This window comes from Portunus trituberculatus, chromosome 32 (assembly GCF_017591435.1).
Source record: "Portunus trituberculatus isolate SZX2019 chromosome 32, ASM1759143v1, whole genome shotgun sequence".
Lineage (NCBI taxonomy): Eukaryota > Metazoa > Arthropoda > Malacostraca > Decapoda > Portunidae > Portunus > Portunus trituberculatus.
The window spans coordinates 912,147-932,674 of NC_059286.1; the positions used below are offsets into that span (position 1 = coordinate 912,147).

The 20,528-nt window shown below is 41.5% G+C and overlaps 1 long non-coding RNA gene across 2 annotated transcripts; it reads left to right on the plus strand.

Annotated features, from left to right (window-relative positions):
• Window positions 1–393: 393 nt before the first annotated feature.
• On the plus strand, window positions 394–17,570 carry LOC123512107. 2 transcript variants are annotated; one of them, XR_006677026.1, is made up of 3 exons: window positions 396–453; window positions 16,944–17,028; window positions 17,129–17,570. It is a non-coding gene; the product is annotated as an uncharacterized LOC123512107 (long non-coding RNA). The 2 variants fall into 2 exon arrangements; XR_006677027.1 differs by having other exon boundaries at window positions 394–453; window positions 16,944–17,570.
• Window positions 17,571–20,528: the final 2,958 nt, after the last annotated feature.

The following is a 20,528-nucleotide window of genomic DNA, read 5'->3' on the forward strand; positions in this document are numbered from 1 at the left end:
GCTTTAAAAGAAGATTAAATAAGTACATGGATGGGGATGATAGATGGAACTAGGCAGCTTTTATTAATCATACAGGGACTGCCGTGGGTAGGCCTGGCGGCCTCTTGCAGCCTCCCTCTATCCTTATGTTCTTAATATATATATATATATATATATATATATATATATATATATATATATATATATATATATATATATATATATATATATATATTGTGAGGCACCGCATTATTTTCCCGTTTATTTAATCATATTATATGCGTAGCCTATGGCCACCCAGCGCGGGCCCCTCGGGCTGTTCTGTTGAGCAGACAACCCGCCTCCCTCTCCCTGCTTCTCGTTGTCTGGCGAGTGGCGAGCGACTCAGTACCATGTTAGCCTTCAGCGGAGATAGACACCACTCTCGTTGGTCTGGCACAGTGAGAGAGACGCGTGTTGGCTGGGCTTTTCGAGGTACTCATTAGTCATCGGTCTGGGAGTTTGTGCCCTCCTGTGAGTAGCTGGCTTGTTACCTGTTAGACCGTGGCTGTAGAACAACGGGCTTGTTGTTCTGAGAGAAGCGTGGCAAGTTGGCTACACTTCTTGTGCGTTCGTCCACTCGGGTGTGGCGACGCGGGGGGACGCGTTATTGTTTCGTTCCGTTGTTGCTGCTGGTGGCTGTAGTCACCAATGTGTTTGGTGGGCGGCTGTGTGCCCCCATCATCTGTTGTGTAGTATAAGTAGTATACTGTTTATAGTACCGGCCAGTCTTCGGCGGAGTTAACACGTACGCTCTGGGCACAGTGAAGAGACGTGTTTGCTGGGCTGTTTTAAGAGGTACTCATTAGTCATCGGTCTGGGAGTTGTGCCCTCCTGTTGAGTAGCTGGCTTGCTACTGGTAGACCGTGACTGTAGAGCAACGGGCTTGTTGTTCTGAGAGAAGCGTGGCAAGTTGGCTGCATTTCTCGTGCGTTCGTCCACTCGGGTAAGGCGACGCGGAGGGACGCATTGGTGTCGCGTCCCGTTGTTGCTGTTGGTGGCTGTAGTCACCAGTGTGTTTTGGTGGGCGGCTGTGTGCCCCATCATCTGTTGTGTAGTATCAGTAGTATACTGTATTGTAGTGGTTGTAGCCACGCACACTATTGAATGCTGAGAGGCTTCATGCTGTAGGCCAGTGGGTGCGTAGTTCTCGTCCGCCAGACTTGTCTGTGACGAGTATCTGGACTCCGTGTATGGCTGTTGTCACTCGTAGGTGGTGTCTGGGCTTGTGTGTACACGACCGGATGTGCTGTACACATCATATTTTGTAGTAGTCGTAGGCTAGGGGTGTCAGTCTGACAGGTGTTAGGAAGCACTTGTCGAAGAAATAGATAGTATAGTAATATACTGCGCGTGTTGTCCCAGTCTGTGATTTATCACAGTCTGTGGGCAAGGCGTGTGGAGAGGCATTAATACTTCATAGAGAAGTGGGTGGAATTGTCCTTGTGGGCGGTTTCTCTAGGGGGTATTAAGGCCTCGCCCTGTTATACATAACATCTACCATTTATAAATTCTACTTCGTTGGGTACAGGAGGAGGAGTTGCTAAGGAGATTCCCTTACAGTGGGGGAAATTATACACTGTTGGCGACCTTGAAAGGACCTGAGTGTTACGGCTGCGTTGATTTATAGTAGTGGGGACTCTGTGGAGTGTTATATTCCCCACTGTACTGACTGTAACAAAACTGGCGATCGTGCCAGGATAACACTCTAGTGAGCTGTAGCAGTTAACCACAGCCGTGGCGTACGTAACATATATATATATATATATATATATATATATATATATATATATATATATATATATATATATATATTCTATCTATATATCTATATCTATCTATCTCTCGGTGGCAACCCAAAATGTTTTGACACTTTCTTCAATTTATTTTTCATTAACTTCTGCAACATTTGTGGTCTTAGATATAATTTTCAATCTGTAGAACACCTCTCCTCTACCAAACCTCATCTTCTTTTCCTCATCGAAACACAGCTGTCTAAGGCAACTGACAGTAGCCAATTTTCTCTTCCCTCCTACTTTCTCTATCTTCATTTTCGTTCCAAAGCTGGATGTTGCGTGTATGTTCCCAACGACTGAAATTGCTCTCGTGTCCATGCTCTTGAATCTTCTGAGTTTTCCACCATCTGGCTTCGACTCAATAGTCATTCTCTAACTAAATTTATCTGTGCTGTCTATCTCTCCCCTAACTTCTCTGAATAAAGTAAATCCTTTGACTATTTAACTTCCAAACTAGAGCGCATTCTATCCTTTCGCGGAGATCTCCATCTTTGAAGATTTAAATGTTCACCACCAGCTTTGGCTTTCTTCTCCCTTCACTGACCATCCTGGTGAGCTAGCCCTAAACTATGCTACCCTACATGACCAAGAGCAACTGGTGAGACACCCTACTCGCATTCCTGACCGTCTTGGAGATACGCCCAACAATCTTCATCTTTTCCTTACCTATAATTCTTCTGGTTTTTATGTTATTCTGTCATTTCCATTGGGCTCCTCCGATTACAATCTCATTTTTGTATCTTTCCCTATTTGTCCGATTCCTTCTCAGGATCCCCCAAAATGGAAATGCCTTTATCTCCTTGCCTCTGCTAGTTGGTGGAACCTAAAGAGGTATTATGCCGATTTTCCCTGGAATGATTACTGTTTCGATGTCAGAGACCCATCTCTGTGTGCTGAACGCATAACGGAGGTGATAGTGTCAGGCATGGAGGCGTACATTCCTCATTTTTTTTCTCAATATAAACCTTCAAAGCCTTGATTTAACATAGCCTGTTCTCGTTTTATACGTGACAGAGAGGTTGCCCAGCAAAAAGTACTTGAGCTTTCCATCTCCTAAATTTCATGCTCTTTATATTTCTGCCCGGAATCATGCCAATTATGTTCTTGAACTTGCCAAACACTCCTTCATAAATAGAAAATGTCAATATCTTTCAAACTCTAACTCCCCTCGTGACTTCTGGTATCTGGCCAAAAACATTTCTAAAAACTTCACTTCATCATCTTTCCCTCCTTTATTTCATCCTGATGGCACCACTGCCATCTCTTCTGTCTCTAAAGCTGAACTCTTCTCTCAAACCTTTGCTAAAAACTCCACCTTGGATGATTATTGGCTTGCCCCTCCCTCTTCTCCTCCCTCTGACTATTTCATGCCTTCAATTAAAATTCTTCGTAAAAATGATTTTTCATGCCCTAACTGGCCTAAATTCTCGGAAGGCTTATGGTCCTGATGGAACCCCATCAGGACCATAAGCCTTCCTATTGTTTTAAAAAACTGTGCTTCCGCGTGTTAAGCGCTTTTGGTTGTATGAAGCTTAACTTTGTTTGATTAGCAGGCCAACTGTCGATTCTGTAGGCCCACATAAAGTTTTAAGTTTATTGTTTTTATTTATTGTCCAACCGAGTGGTTTCACTGGTAGCTTTAGCGTTTCTTAACAACCCAGGTGTACAAGGAAAACTCAGTATATAAAAGTTAGTATATTATGTACAAATTTACAAGTGCCGTCCACACGCCACGTACAAGAACATACTGAAACGTGTTTTAAACTCGGGAAAATGTTTGTAATGTCACTGAGTTCACAGAGTCATTAAGTTCCCGCAGCACACAGGTTAGACGCACACACACACTTGACACACCCCGCACTTCCCAGTCGCCGGTTACCTTCTTTCTGCCGCGGTCGCCGGCGCCCACCACGCCCAGCCTCCAAGATGCTGACACAAGGGCGTCGGTCATGTGACGGGGAAATGTCCACTGGGTGTATTGTGTCGTGCATTACCTTTATTTCTCACTGGTAGTGATACCTATATAGAATGCATCCTACCTTTAGTGATTACATTAATTGGTTTAGTTATCTGAGTCAATCATGAGTGCAACAAAGTACTAGTTAGTTTTATGAAATAAAGAAGCACTGCAACCCTTGTTTAAAGGAAAAGACGAGGTCAGCATTTATACATGTTGCACCACATTACGAAAGATTGCATCAGATTTCTATAATGATTAATATACTTATGTACAATGCCCTACCTACCCTATGGCGGTTACATCGCTCGGTCACCTACCCGTCGCGTCCTCGCGACCTATCTAGAGACATGTACCTAACCATGTTTATGTGGGTTACAAAGGAGTATTCCCAGTGTCTTCCTGCTGTCGCTGGAGCCTTGCTTTAAGAACATCATACAATGAAGTAGCCTTTTTAAGACAACAGAACAAAGGTATTAGTAAAATACAGAAGACAAGGACATGTATGAACACCGTAGGAAAATGCACATAAGGTGTTAGATACTCTGGTAGAGACTCATGTATGCCGGTCTCAAAATCTGAGATATTAGTAAAAGAGAACTCAGAAACAGAGTTGGTAATAAATTTCATTTTTTGTAATTAGATTATTTAGAGTATCTATTTGAAAAATAGGAGAGGTGATGTTAGAAATAAAAGCCTCATGATACTTTTCAGGAAAAACATGAAAATTTTCCGACTTTAGAGAACACACGTTCAACACTGCAAAGTGACCTGAAATCTCCTGATACGCAGAACCATTAGGACACTTCACTGACACATACAGAGATTCAGTGAAAAAAATAGTGATGTCCATGGAAACTCTTATGAAACATTATTTTAGGTACTAACTGTTTGTCCAGACAAAGAGAAAAGAGCTGCTGAAGCATCCTCCATAGTCAACACTACTTCACAACTACCCCCTTTTTTTGTGGGTAAGAAGGCAAAAAGAGATGACGGGCAGAAATACAAATTCTGATACTCGGACCGACATCCACCAAATGTTGAGAACTTATCAGTTGCATACACTGAAAAATCATCTTTGACAAGTACCAAAGAGCTTTCTGTGTCTAACATCATTACAGTATTATCTACCGTAAAAGGGAAAGGTTCCAGTCTGTACAATTCAAAGATTTCTGTTGATTTGAAAGGAACGTAAATAACTATGGCCTCTGTCGTCAAGACAGATTCCACCAATGGGTAATAATGATGGATCAAATGCACATCTAATAAAGGGGATAAATTAAAGACCCTTCTTCCAATTTCCAAGGTACGTTTAAAGTCCTTTTCAGGGAAAAGAGAAGTGGTAACCCTACCCATGGCTGCATCCACGATATTCATTGTTATTCTGTGGTTAGTGTGCAAAAGAGATGAGACAACATTCTCCAAAGCAAACAAAGCATGTCTAATAACAGAAAATTCATACAAAGAATCTAGTTTTCTTAACATCTCATTTACTGAGTGTCCCAGAAGATTCGTATAAGAAGCTAGTTCACTAATCTGCTTTTCCAGCCTAGCAATATTTCTGCAATTTAGGTTAATAGCTTTGTTGTTAGCTTTGGCTACAGACATTAATTGGTTATATCTATCTTTCAGCTCATCTACATCCTCATTCATTGCTGTTCCAAACAACATTTGAGATAGTTCAATCTTCTTTTAGTGCGGTTAGTGACCGACAGACCCTCATAATTTTCCAAAGCTAAGGTTATCGTGTCATTTACATAGCGCATTCGAGCATGCAAAAGGGACAGAATCTCAGTAGGCTCTCCGGAACCGTCCGTGAATTCCTTTTCTGAAGTTCCCAAAACCGCGTTCAGCCGGCATGCAACATCTCGAAGCCTCTCTGGTATTTCCACCAGAGACTCGTGGGGATAGGTAACCCACAAAGCGTCTTCAACCAGATAGACCCTTCCCAGATGACCGGTCAGAGCTCCTGGCTTGAGAAGTGCAGGCTTTAAGGCGACGCTCGCATGCAGAACGAGGATTACCAAGAGGGCAAACATCTCTGGAATAGATTTAAGAGCTTTAATTACGAGAACGAAGGTTATAATCATGGGTTGCTACATTCTGATCACCTCCAAGCCGAGTAGTTTTGTCTACATAGGCTGTTTCAACTAAATCCAGATTAGCCTTGACATCGGTCCGTTTAAGCCGATCGCAGTGCACAACTTCCAGCGTGTTTAGCAATGGATCTAGTATTTCAAATTTATGTCCATGGAGTTTGTTTACTACCAGACGTGGTCCAACAAATTTAGGAGCTAACTTTGCGTTTCTCTCAGGGACCTTAACCATTACTGAATCACCAATTTTAATTCTTACAGGTGAAGAACGCCGGTGTTGTTGTGACCTCATGGCCGTTTTAGAAGCTTTTAGCCTATTTGTGACTCCTTTATATGTGTCTGAAAACACTTTGAGTTGGCACTGAGCATAATCGTCCACATTGTTAACAGGGTTCAAGGTGTACAAGGAAAACTCAGTATATAAAAGTTAGTATATTATGTACAAATTTACAAGTGCTGTCCACACGCCACGTACAAGAACATACTGAAACGTGTTTTAAACTCGGGAAAATGTTTGTAATGTCACTGAGTTCACAGAGTCACTAAGTTCCCGCAGCACACAGGTTAGACGCACACACACACTTGACACACCCCGCACTTTCCAGTCGCCGGTTATCTTCTTTCTGCCGCGGTCGCCGGCGCCCACCACGCCCAGCCTCTAAGATGCTGACACAAGGGCGTCGGTCATGTGACGGGGAAATGTCCACTGGGTGTATTGTGTCGTGCATTACCTTTATTTCTCACTGGTAGTGATACCTATATAAAATGCATCCTACCTATAGTGATTACATTAATTGGTTTAGTTATCTGAGTCAATCATGAGTGCAACAAAGTACTAGTTAGTTTTATGAAATAAAGAAGCACTGCAACCCCTGTTTAAAGGAAAAGACGAGGTCAGCATTTATACATGTTGCACCACATTACGAAAAATTGCATCAGATTTCTATAATGATTAATATACTTATGTACAATGCCCTACCTATCCTATGGCGGTTACACGTGCTTGCACCTTGCCTAGCAAAACTCTTTCAACTATGCTCATCGACTTCTACATTTCCTTCTTGCTGGAAGTTTGCCTACATTCAGCTTGTTCCTAAAAAGGGTGACCGTCCTAACCCTTCAAACTACCGCCTTATAGGTTTACTCTCTTGCTTATATAAAGTTTTTCAATATATCCTCAATAGAAAGATACTTAAACATTTGTCACTTCACAGTCTTCTATATGATCGCCAGTATGGCTTCCATCAAGATCGCTCTACTGGTAATTTTCTGGCGTTCCTTACTGAGTCTTGGTCATCCTTTTTTATGAGATTTCGATGAAACTTTTGCTTTCGCGTTAGACATATCAAAAGCTTCTGATGGAATCAGGCATAAAGCTTTGATTTCCAAACTGCCCTCCTACGGTTTCTATCCTTCTCTCTGCAACTTTATCTCAAGTTTCCTTTCCGACCTCTCTATTACTGCTGTGGTAGACGGCTACTGTTCTTCTCCTAAACCTATTAATAGTGGTGTTCATCAGGGTTCTGTCCTGTCACCCACTCTCTTTCTATTATTCATCAATGACCTTTTTAACCAAACTTCTTGACCTATTCACTCCTACGCTGATGATACCACCCAACATCTCTCCACGTCCTTTCAGAGATGACCAATCCTTCAGGAAGTCAACAGATCACGCAGGGACGCCACAGAACGCCTTACTTTTGATCTCTCAAAGATTTCTGATTAGGGCAGAGAAAACTTAGTAGTTTTCAATGCCTTAAAAACTCAATTCCTCCATCTATCAACTCGATACAAACTTCTAGACAACTATCCTCTCTTCTTCAATGACACTCAACTGTCTCCCTCTTCCACACTAAATATCCTCGGTCTGTTCTTTACTCATAATCTTAACTAGAAACTTCACATCTCAGATCTTGCTGAAACAGTTTCGATAAAGTTATACGTTCTGTGACGTCTCCGCCAGTTTTTATCGCCCCTGCAACTGCTAACTCTGTAATAGGGCCTTGTCCGTCCTTGCATGAAGTATTCTTCGCATGTTTGAGGGGGTTCCACTCATACAGCTTTATTAGATAGAGTGGAATCAAAAGCTTTTCGTCTCATCAACTCCCCTCCTCTGACTGACTGTCTTCAGCCTCTTTCTTAACGCCAAAAAGTTGCATCTCTTTCTATCTTTTATCGCTATTTTCATGCTAACTTCTGCTGATCTTATTAACTGCATGTCTCCCCTCCTGCGGCCTCGCTGCACAAGGCTTTTTTCTTTCTTTCATCCCTATTCTGTCTAACTCTCTAATACAATATTTTTTTATTTAATTTTTTTTTTTACGTTAAGGCCTATAGCACATGTAGGCACACTTGAAGAGTGTATGGGAAGCGCCCATTAGTGGCTTAGAGGCGCAGGCAATTTTATTTATAGTGGTACCCATGTCATCTTCGAAGCTCATCTTGGGTGTAACCACCTAGAACCTGGGTATCATGGTGACATGTAGGTAACTTTAAACCACTCGATAAATGGCAGTGATTAAGGCTGTACGTGGTGGGATTCGAACCTACGCGTGGACGTCTGCCCCATCCCACGCTCACCACCTTATCCACTACGCCACCAGTACTCTCATTCATTCATACCTTTCACTGGTAAACCCTGGAACTCCCTGCCTGCTTCTGTATTTCCATCCTCCTACGAATTAACTCCTTTTAAGAGAGAGGTGTCAAGATATTTGTCCCACTTATTTGAGCAATTCTTTCTGGTCTTTTGTGGAGACTGTAATTCTAGTGGTCCTTTTTTTCTCATATAGTTTTTTGTCCTTGGCAGTCCTCCCTCTTACATAAAACACACACACACACACACACACACACACACACACACACACACATATATATATATATATATATATATATATATATATATATATATATATATATATATATATATATATATATATATATATATATATATATATATATATATATATATATATATATATATATATATATATATATATATATATATATATATATATATATATATATATATATATATATATATATATATATATATATATATATATATATATATATATATATATATATATATATATATATATATATATATATATACACACACACACACACACACACACACACACACACACACACACACACATACATATATATATATATATATATATATATATATATATATATATATATATATACACACACACACACACACACACACACACACACACACACACACATATATATATATATATATATATATATATATATATATATATATATATACTGTCATTTTGCGGAATTGGTCATTTTGCAAATTGCCCGGTCATTTTGGGAAATGAACAAAAGGAATCTAAAATATAACAGGAGAAGCTAAGAAAATGAAGGATAAATCAGTACATCAATACTCCGTTTAATTAACGAACAGGATAGGGGGTGTCAAAGCTGTTCGTAGAGGCGGTCTATATATATACACCTCCCGTGGATCAGGTAAGGTGACACGAACTACAGCAGACAACATCAACCTCCCAAAAGAAAAACAGCAAGGTGGTCCGCCCACCAACTTTTTGGAAAATGACCAAGATGTTTGTCAGTATATAAAATGCCCAAATAATTATGGTAATTTTGAAAAATGACCACGGGTTTGGTAACTTTGCAAAATAACTGTTAGTGTAGTCAGTCATTTTGTAAAACGACCAAAGCAGCTACAAGCATACAAGTGTTTCGAAGCACTGTGTATGTGTGTGTGTGTGTGTGTGTGTGTGTGTGTGTGTGTGTGGCAATTTTGACGATCGTGTGCTTTGTTGATTATGTAATAGAAATTGGAGCATTCAAACTGAACAAAAGGAATCGAAAATAGAACAGGAGAAGCTAAGAAAATGAAGGGTAAATCAGTACAGCAATATTCCGTTTAATTAACGAACAGGATAGGGGGTGTCAAAGCTGTTCGTAGAGTCGGTCTATATATATATATATATATATATATATATATATATATATATATATATATATATATATATATATATATATATATATATATATATATATATATATATATATATATATATATATACACCTCGCGTGGATCAGGTAAGGTGACACGAACTACAGCAGACAACACCAACCTCCCTAAAGAAAAACAGCAAGGTGGTCCGCCCACCAACTTTTAACCTCTCTCTATCTTTCACTTTCCCCATCTTTATTCTTGCACTGTACACACTCTTCGAATTCTTCATCCCTCTTTCTCTCTCTCAATGCTCAACGCTCAGGAAAGGTGAGGGAGCTCGTGAGGGCGGCCGGTGATTGGCTGGTAGCGTGGGCGGTGGCTGAAGCTTGTCTCATTGTTTTACGCTCTCAATTTTCGTGTTGGGAGAAGTCTCTAGTTTGCTGGTTGGTGGCAGGTTTCATGCTTTCTATGTAGATAGCTTCCAGGAACATCAGCCGTCTTGCGTCTGTTTCTCTCTCGATAATAATTGTAGTATGTATTTTCTTCAAGTTGTTGCCGGGTCAGTTTGGTTTGGTGTTTTCCATTGATCCATTTTGCGGGTGGCATGTCAGACGTCTAGACAAGGTAGTTCTCGTCATCCCAATGTAGAAGTGAGGCCCACAGTCCTCGGCAGTGCAGTTGTGTTGGTAGATGACGTTTGCTTCTTGTGTAGGCGCTGGTTACTTTGCTGTCTTGTTTCTCATGATGAGTTGTGAATTTTTTTTGTCTTATAGTAGATGACGAGGTCGATGGCTTGGTTAGGGTTTGTGGGTTTGACGTTTCGGTGAATTATGTTTCTGATGGATTTCTCTTCTATTCTGTGTTGTGTGGACATATGGATTTTGTAAAATATCTTTATCTTCTGGTTGTCCTCTTGGGGTTGTTGTTTGTCGGTGTGTTCCTTGTTGATGGCGGTGTTGATTGCTTCTTGTACGTCACTGTTCTTATAGCCGTTGTTGATGAAAACTTGAGTCAGCCTTTCTAATTCTTTGTGTGTGCTTTCCCATGATGTACAGTAGGAAAGGGCACGGCGCACATATGCGTTGATAGTAGAGCGAAAGTAGCGTTGAGGGCACTCGCTGTCTCCGTTCAGGCAGAGTCCTTGGCTTGTTTCCTTATAGACGGTCGTGGTAAATCCTGCATTACGCGCGGTAACTAGGACGTCTAGGAATGGCAGGCTGCCGTCTCTGGACTCTTCATAGGTAAAATTGAGGCCTGATGCGTCTGCGAGTCGTTTCTTAAGGGCTTGTAGTTCGTCCAAGTTTCTTACTCTCACGAAGATATCATCTATGTAGCGGCAGTAGATGGAGGGGCGATTTTGTTGTAGTGCTGTAGCTTCTATTGTGCCCATGAAGAAATTAGCAAAGAGTACTCAAGTGGGCTACCCATTGCTACACCGTCGACTTGGCAGTACATCTTCCCGCGTGGGCAGGTAAAAGGGGGTTGTTTTGTGCAGATCTCTAGGAGCGTCTTGAGCTTCTTTTCTGAAATGTTGAGGGTAGGAGTCTCTTCACATCTGTATACTCTGTCCAAGATGAAGTTGATGGTGCGGTCGACCGGGACGTTTGTAAAGAGGCTTTCGACGTCAAGTGAGGCGATGATGTGGTCGTCGGCTTCTGGGGAATTTCTGAGTAGCTCAAGGAAATCATTGGCTGAAGTCAGAGTGTAGGCGGCTGGGACGTACGGTGTGACGATCTCGTTGAGCTTCTTGGCGATATTGTAAGTAGCTGTTGGTATCTGTGAGATGATGGGTCTTAGTGGATTTCCAGGCTTGTGGTTCTTTATGTTACCATAAGCGTAGCCAGGGAAAAAAGTCCAGTCAACTTGGTGAATTTTGGTGCAGACGGGATCCCGTTGATGGCATTGATGGTGGCGTTGATTTCTTTCTTGATGTTGTCAGTAGGGTTCCTTGTTATATTTTTTAACTTTGACGTGTCTTGTAGTATGGCGTCCATTGTTGCGAGGTACTCATCTTTTGTGACGATGGCAATGGCAGCGGTCTTGTCAGTTCTTCGTATAACGATGTCTTCTTTTTCGCGAAGTTGTTTGGCTGCTATGAGATGTCTTTTCTGTAAGATTTGACTCTGAAATGAGCCTCGTGTTTTTCCCGCTTCAGCGAGGATATATGCTGGCAGGTTGTCTGACGTAGTGATTTTCTTCGCTTTCTCTAAGTTTTTAATGTCGTCGAGGAGAATTTCCAACTCGAGGCGTTTGTGGTGTGGCCTGGGCTTAGTCATGAAGTGACAATTGAGGCCTAAGTTGAGTAGTTCTTCTTGGTCGTCGGTGAGTTCTAGGCCTGGGGAAAGGTTGATGAAAGCATTTCTTGGTTGAGGGAGCTTTATGTTGCCTCCGTAGAGTCTTGTGAATTTGGAGATTTTTCTTGCCTCCACACCCTTTCTATGTTGGGTGTTAAGTTTCTTGAGTTTCTCATCTATGGCTTGGCGTGGGTCTTGTATCACATCAGCTTCATCCCATTTTCTTTTCTGTTCTTGCAGCGTCTTTTTCAGTTGTGTGATAATTTCTCGCTTATCTTGTACTTGTCGCTCCACAAGTTCCGTCCGGAACTTGTGGCTAATACCCGAGTTTCTGGCATCCTCGTCATGTAGTTTTATGTTTGTGTAGCCAGGAAGGATATTCTCTTTTAAACATACGAGGTTAAAAGCTAAAGCAACTTCAGCGTTGTTCAGTTTTTTCAAGTTATTTTCGATTTGTCTAATCAAGTCTTTTTGTACGGTGTTTAATGCTCCAAGGAGCTGTCCAAAATTTAAATGTGTGTATTTATCTAGTTGTATTTACCTAGTTGTAGTTTTACAGGGCCTGGGCTTTATGTTCGTGTGGCCCCATCTCCATATCTACACTTATCCAATCTTACTTTAAAAGTATGCACGCTCGTTGCAGACACTACTTCTTCATTCAAACTGTTCCACGTCTCAATACATCTTCCCTTTCTCAGCTTTTTACTATGCGATCTTGTGCTTCGAATGTCATATTCTTCTCTCAGGATAAGTTTCTCATTATCCACTTGGTCCATTCCGTTGATCAATTTGTAAACTTGTATCAGATCCCCCCTCTCCCTTCTTTGTTCCAGGGTTGGTAGATCCATAGCCTTTAGTCTCTCCTCATATGTCATCCCTTCAAATTCTGGAACCATTCTTGTAGCCATTTTTTGTAGTTTCTCCAACTTCCTTATGTGTTTCTTTTTATGAGGGGTCCACACCACTACTGCATATTCCAATCTGGGTCTTATTATAGTACTTATAAATTTCTTCATCATTACTTTGTCCATGTAGTGAAATGCTACTCCAATATTCCTTAGCAAATTATATGTCTCTCTAAAAATTCTATCAATATGGCTTACTGGTTGATTGTTTTCTTCCATCGTCACTCCTAAGTCCTTTTCCTTTTTACTTTCTCCAGTTCTACTCCATCTCCCATCTTATAGATTCCCACAGGTCGTCTTTCACTCTTTCCCATTTCCATGACATGGCTTTTGTTCACATTGAATTCCATTTCCACTTTTACTCCATTCCCAGATCTTATTTAGGTCTTCTTGCAGTATTTCACAATCCTCCTTTTGCTTTATAACTCTGCACAGTTTCGTATCATCTGCAAACAGATTTATGTAGCTGTTCACTCCTTCTGGCATGTCGTTAATATAAATGAGGAAAAGTATTGGTGCCAATACTGACCCTGTGGCACTCCGCTTTCTACTGCTCTCCACTTGGACTTCATATCTTTAACTACCGTCCTTATTTCTCTCCCCCTCAAATAATTTTCTATCCATCTCAATGTACTTCCTTTTAAGCCACCCTTCTCCTCTAACTTCCATAGTAATCTTGCATGTGGCACTTTGTCAAACGCCTTTTTTAAATCCAAATAAATACAGTCAACCCATCCCTCTCTCTCTTGTACTCTATCAACTATTCTAGAATAGAAACTCAATAAATTAGTTACACGACCGTCTTTTTCTAAAACCAAATTGGCTATTTGATATTAATTTGTTGTCTTCAAGGAACTCGATCCATTGTTTCTTTATTATTCTTTCACACATCTTGCATATTACACTAGTTAGTGATACCGGTCTGTAATTTAAAGGTTCTTCCTTCCTTCCGCTCTTATATATGGGAACCACCTCAGCTCTTTTCCATTCTACTGGTACTGTTCCATTTTCTATTGAGCATTTTATGATGTTGTATATAGGACTTGCTAGTTCTTCCCTACATTCTTTCAGTATTCTGCCTGAGACTTCATCTGGTCCCATTGCCTTCTCTTCATCCAGTTCCTTCATTAACTCTTTTATTTCAAGCTTGGTTACTTTAATCTCTTTCATATAGACTGTCTCTCTATTACCCTGTGGCCTTTCAAATTTGGATTCCTTAGTAAAGACCTCCTGGAATTTATTATTTAATAGTTCTGCCATACTTTTGGGTCTTCCACCATCCCGTTCTCTCCTTTTAACCTTTCTATTGTTTCTTTTTGCCTAATTTTTCCATTTATGAATCTATAGAACAATTTTGGTTGCTCCTTACATTTTTCGACAATGTCCTTTTCAAAGTTCTTTTCCTCTTCCTTCCTCACCTTAACATATTCATTTCTCGCTTCCTTGAAGTTTTCCTTATTTACTAGATTTCTATTTCTCCTCCACCTTTTCCATGCTCCATCTCTTTTCTCCTTTGCCCTAGCACACCTTGCATTGAACCAATCTTTCTTTCCTTCTTCTTTAGGTCTATATTTTGGGACATATTCCCTGACTCCTGTTTTGTATATTTCCAAAAATAAGTTATACCTCTCTTGCACCGTCTCTGAGTTTTCCATCTTCTCCCAGTTTACGTTTTTAAAATAGTTCTTGAGATTCTCAATATCAGCCTTTCTGTAATTTAATCGGTCTCCTTTGTATGAATCGTCTCTATCTTCCTTTCCCTCTTCTATATCCATTTCTAATATTACATGGTCACTCTTTCCCAATGGGCACTTATATCTTATATCATCATTCATTTGTATAACCCTTGTAAAAACTAGGTCCAATCTCGCCGGCTCGTCGTTTCCTCTGAATCTTGTGCATTCCTTTACTCTCTGGTCCATCATATTGTCTATCATTAGGTTCAGGAATCTTTCTCCTCAGGCTTCTTCCCCCATACCACTTTCATAATTTTCCCAGTCCACTTCTTTACAGTTGAAATCTCCTACTAATATCACTTTTCTCCTTTCTTTAACGATTAAACTCCTTATTGTGTCATCTACCATGTCTTTATATCCTTGATTGGTCAATGAATTTGTTTTTGGTGGCACATATGTTACAATGATTGTTAGCTCGTTTTTGTTAATATGCATCTTAACATACAATACTTCTGCTTTTCCTTCCCCACATTCCACTTGGTTTATCACTATCTCCTTCCTTAACATTATCATGACTCCTCCTCCTCCTTTACCCATCCGTCTCTTCTCCATACATTATACCTATTATCCAAGTCTATTTTGATTGCCTTATTTAGTTTTGTTTCAGCCAGGCATACAATATATTTTCTTTCTTTATGTAATCTCTTAATTCTAATTTACTTGATAAAACCCCGTCTATGTTCGTATACATCATTTTTAGTCTCTTGCCTTTATCATTTTTAGTTAAACTTGTTCCACTTTTTTCTCTTCCTTCTCGTTTATATACCATTTCCTTATCCTGTCTCCTAGGATTCTCCAAAAATGCCTTTTTTTCGTCTTATGACCTTTCATTATTTTTTTTCCCTTACTGCTGACACCAGTTCGTTGTATCTCTTCCTTTCTTCCTCATTTCTATTTTTCTTTATATAGATATCCTTGCAGCCTTCTGTTTCTCTAAGTTTTGTTGTTCTATATAATATTTCTTCTGTTGCTGCTTGTGATTTTAGTAGTACCTTAATTGGTCTCGTTGTTTCTTCTTGATATGGTCCCCTTCTGTTTATTTCTTCTACTTCCTCTTCCAAGTTCTGCCTATTTTCGTCGTTTAGATTTTTTAGTAGGTTTTTGACTGATTTCATTTCTTCGTTTTCTCTTCTTGGTTTATATTTTATATTTTTTTCTTTTAGTCCAAATACGATTACACTCTTCTTTTTTTCTGCAATTTCTCTAACTAGATTTTCTTTTTTCTTGAGGACTCCTATAATTTTGTGTGTCTGTGTGTGTGTGTGTGTGTGTGTGTGTGTGTGTGTGTGTGTGTGTGTGTGTGTGTGTGTGTGTGTATATTTACTTAGTTGTATTTACCTAGTTGTAGTTTTACAGGGCCTGAGCTTTATGCTCGTGTGGCCTCATCTCCATATCTACACTTATCCAATTTCTCTTTAAAACTATGCACACTCGTTGCTGACACCACTTCCTCACTCAAACTGTTCCAAGTCTCAACACATCTTTGCGAGAAACTATATTTTTTAACATCTCTCAGACATCTTCCCTTCCTCAGTTTTTTACTATGCGATCTTGTGCTTCTAATGTCATATTCTTCTCTCAGGATTAGTTTCTCATTATCCACTTGATCCATTCCGTTAATCAATTTTTAAACTTGTATCAGATCCCCCTTTCCTTTTCCTTTTCCTTTTTACTTTTCTAGTTCTACTCCATTTCCCATCGTATAGATTCCCACTGGTCGCCTTTCACTCTTTCCCATTTCCATGACATGGCTTTTGTCCACATTGAATTCCATCTCCCATTTTTTACTCCATTTCCATATCTTGTTTAAGTCTTCCTGCAGTATTTCACAATCCTCTTTTTGTTTTATGACTCTGCACAGTTTTGCATCGTCCGCAAACAGATTTATGTAGCTGTTCACTCCATCTGGCATGTTATTTATATATATGAGAAAAAGTATTGGCGCCAATACTGACCCCTGTGGCACTCCTCTGTCTACTGCTACTACTGTGTGTGTGTGTGTGTGTGTGTGTGTGTGTGTGTGTGTGTGTGTGTGTGTGTGTCAGTCAGTCAGTCAGTCAGTCACACACACACAAACTCAGTAATGGCCAACTAAACACTACATTTAAATTCTTTGACTCATTTTTTGCTCTCAGTTATTATTTGTTCTTATTTTTCTACTACTATTTTTTTTCCCGAAGGTCGCTCAGTCACGTGGGCGAGGCGGCGGACCAATGGCGGGGCTGCTTTGTGGTCACGTGATGCGTGACGTCACCAGGAAGCACTGTAGGTAATGCATCTTTATTTAGTGTGTGTTAATAACAATAACAACACTGTAATAACAATAACTATAACAATAACAACACTGCTGTGGGGACATTTATAGAGGATGGAGGTGTGAGGACAAGACAGAGACAGGGAGATGAGGGAGTTTGGTGAGCGGTGTGGCCAAACGCTCTTGAGGGGAAGTGAATCAGCTGTGACCGTGGCGGTGAGACAAGCCGGGGTGGACACCAGGATGAACGGGCACCGTGCCGGCCTGAGACACCACCGCGTATCCAGCGCCTTGGTGGGACACGTGGACACAGAGCGCCTTCCGGCTAGTGACCACCCAGTAACGTGTTCTGGGTGGGACAGCAACAATTGCATAATAATGTGGACTTTAACCTTCCAGTCATGAGGTGGGGCGAGCCATCGACTGCTCACGCAGGCCAGCAGATATTTTTCTTTTTTATGCACGAAGGGAACTAGCCAAGGACAACAAGCAATATAAAAAAGGCCCACTGGATTGCCAGCCCCTTTAAAGTAAATAAAAGTTATCCAAAAGTCTGGGACAAATGTCTTGAAACCTCCCTCTTAAAAGAAGTCAAGTCGTAGGAAGATGGAAATACAGAAGCAGGCAGGGAGTTCCAGAGTTTACCAGTGAAAGGTATAAATGATTGAGAGTACAGGCAATACCCGCTTAACGAAGGTTCACACAACGAAATTTCGCTACAACGAAGGTTTAATTTTACTAACATCTGTTCGTTTAACGAACACCAACGTATCATGCAAGCTCTCCCTCCCTTCATAAATCATCAACATTATAAAGTTAGTACATACGCACATTAGTGTACATTATAATGACTTGAATTAAACTCCCTAAATGTTTAACTTCATAATTTTTACTTTCATTAAGCCTTTCACTGTACTATGATGCACTCTCGCTTTGTTTACTCTCAATGGAAGTTCAAGTCACGGGTTAAACTTGTTATAATCGATTCGCTTAATGAAGTTTCGCTTAATGAAGAATTTTTTAGGAACGTAACCCCTTCGTTAAGCGGGGGTTGCCTGTACTGGTTAACTTTTGCGTTAGAGAGTTGGACAGAATAATGGTGAGAGGAAGAAGAAAGCCTTGTGGAGCGAGGATTTGGGGATGAAGGGAGACATGCAGTTAGCAAGATCAGTAGAGCAGTTAGCATGAAAATAGCAATAAAGGATAACAAGAGATGCAACATTCCGGTGGTGAGAAAGAGGTTGAAGACAGTCAGTCAGAGGAGGGGAGTTGATGAGACGAAAAACTTTAAATTCTCCCCTATCTATTAAAACTGCGTGACTGGAAAGCCCCCAAACATGTGAAGAGTACTCCATACAAGGATGATAAGGCCCTTGTACAGAGTTAGCAGTTGGAGGGGCGAGTCAGTGTGGAAGAGGGAGACAGTTAAGTGTCACTGAAGAAGAGAGGATAGTTATCTCGAAGGTTGTGTTTAAGTTTTCTCTCCTCCAATCAGAATCTTAGAGTAATCAAAAGTCAGGCGTTTTGTGGCGTCCCTGCATGATCTGTTGACTTCCTGAAAGATTGGTCGTCTCTGAAAGGACGTGGAAAGATGTAGGGTGGTATCATCAGCGTAGGAGTGGATAAGGCAAGGTCATTAATGAATAATAGAAAGCGTGTGGGTGACAGGAAAGAACCTTGAGGAACACCACTGTTAATAGATTCATGAGATGAATAGTGGCCGTCTACCACGGCTGCAATAGAACGGTCGGAAAGGAAACTTGAGATAAAGTAGCAGAGAGAAGGATAGAAACCGTAGGAGGGCAGTTTGGAAATCAAAGCTTTGTGCCAGACTCTATCAAAAGCTTTTGATATGTCTAACGCGACAGCAAAAGTTTTTCCAAAATCTCTAAAAGAGGATGACCAAAATTCAGTAAGGAAAGCCAGAAGATCACCAGTAGAGCGACCTTGACGGAAGCCATACTGGCGATCAGATAGAAGGTTATGAAGTGACAGATGTTTGAGAATCTTCCTATTCAGGATAGATTCAAAAACTTAAGACAAGCAAGAGATTAAAGCTATAGGGCAGCAGTTTGATGGGTTAGAACGGTCACCCTTTTTAGGAACAGGCTGAATGTAGGCAAACTTCCAGCAAGAAGGAAAGCTAGAAAAAGATAGATAAAGTTGAAAGAGTTTGGCAAGGCAAGGTGCAAGCAGGGAAGCACAGTTTTTGAGAACAATAGGAGGGACCCCATCAGGTCCATAAGCTTTCTGAGTGTTTAGGCAAGCGAGGGCATGGAAAACATCTTTACGAAGAACTTTGATTGAAGGCATGAGATAGTCAGAGGGAGGAGGAGAGGGAGAGACAAGTCCAGAGTCATCTAAGGGGGAGCTGTTAGCAAAGGTTTGAGAGAAGAGTTCAGCTTTAGAGACAGAAGAGATGGCAGTGTTGCCATCAGGATGAAATAAAGGAGGGAAAGATGAAGAAGGAAAGTTATTGGAGATTTTATTGGCAGATACCAGAAGTCTCGAGGGGAGTTTGAGTTTGAAAGATTTTGACATTTTCTATTTATGAAGGAGTGTTTGGCAAGTTGAAGAACAAACTTAGCATGATTCCAGGCTGAGAAGTTCATGATATTCGGGAGATGGAAGGCTCAAGTACTTTTTGTGGGCAACCTCTCTATACCGGAAAGCTCTCTCCACCAACACATCAACCACCATTCTAACATTCAAAGGAATAATGACAAATACCACGAGGTAAATTGTTAATAAGTACAATTATGATATAGATACTCTCTCTCTCTCTCTCTCTCTCTCTCTCTCTCTCTCTCTCTACCATGGTTATTTCTTAATTTTCTCAACTTGATACATTGAAATACAAGAAATTAAGAGATAAACAATAACTCCCTCCCTCCCTCCTCCATCCCTTGGGGCAGCCCTCTGGCCTGGCCTGGGCCACCCTTCCCTCCTCCCTCCCTTGGGGCAGCCCTCTGTCCTGGCCTAGGCCACCCCTCCCTCCTCCATCCCTTGGGGCAGCCCTCTGGCCTGGCCTAGGCCACCCCTCCCTCCTCCCTCCCTTGGGGCAGCCTTTTGGCCTGGCCTAGGCCACCCCTCCCTCCTCCATCCCTTGGGGTAGCCCTCTGGCCTGGCCTGGGCCACCCATCCCTCCCTTGGGGCAACCCTCTGGCCTGGCCTGGGCCACCCTCCCTCCTCCCTCCCTTGGGGCAGCCCTCTGGCCTGGCCCAGGCCACCCCTCCCTCCTCCCTCCCTTGGGGCAGCCCTCTGGCCTGGCCTGGGCCACCCCTCCCTCCTCCCTCCCTTGGGGCAGCCCTCTGGCCTGCCCTGGGCCACCCCTCCCTCCTCCCTCCCTTGGGGCAGCCTCTTGGCCTGGCCCGGGAAGGCCCTCCCACCCGCCCTCCCGTTGGTCCTTCCTGGCCTGGCCTGGCTGCTCCTTTCCCCCCCTCCCAAGGCAGCACTCCCTTTCACTCCCGGCTGCCTTCCTCCTCCCCTCCCCACACGGCAGCCGTGTGCC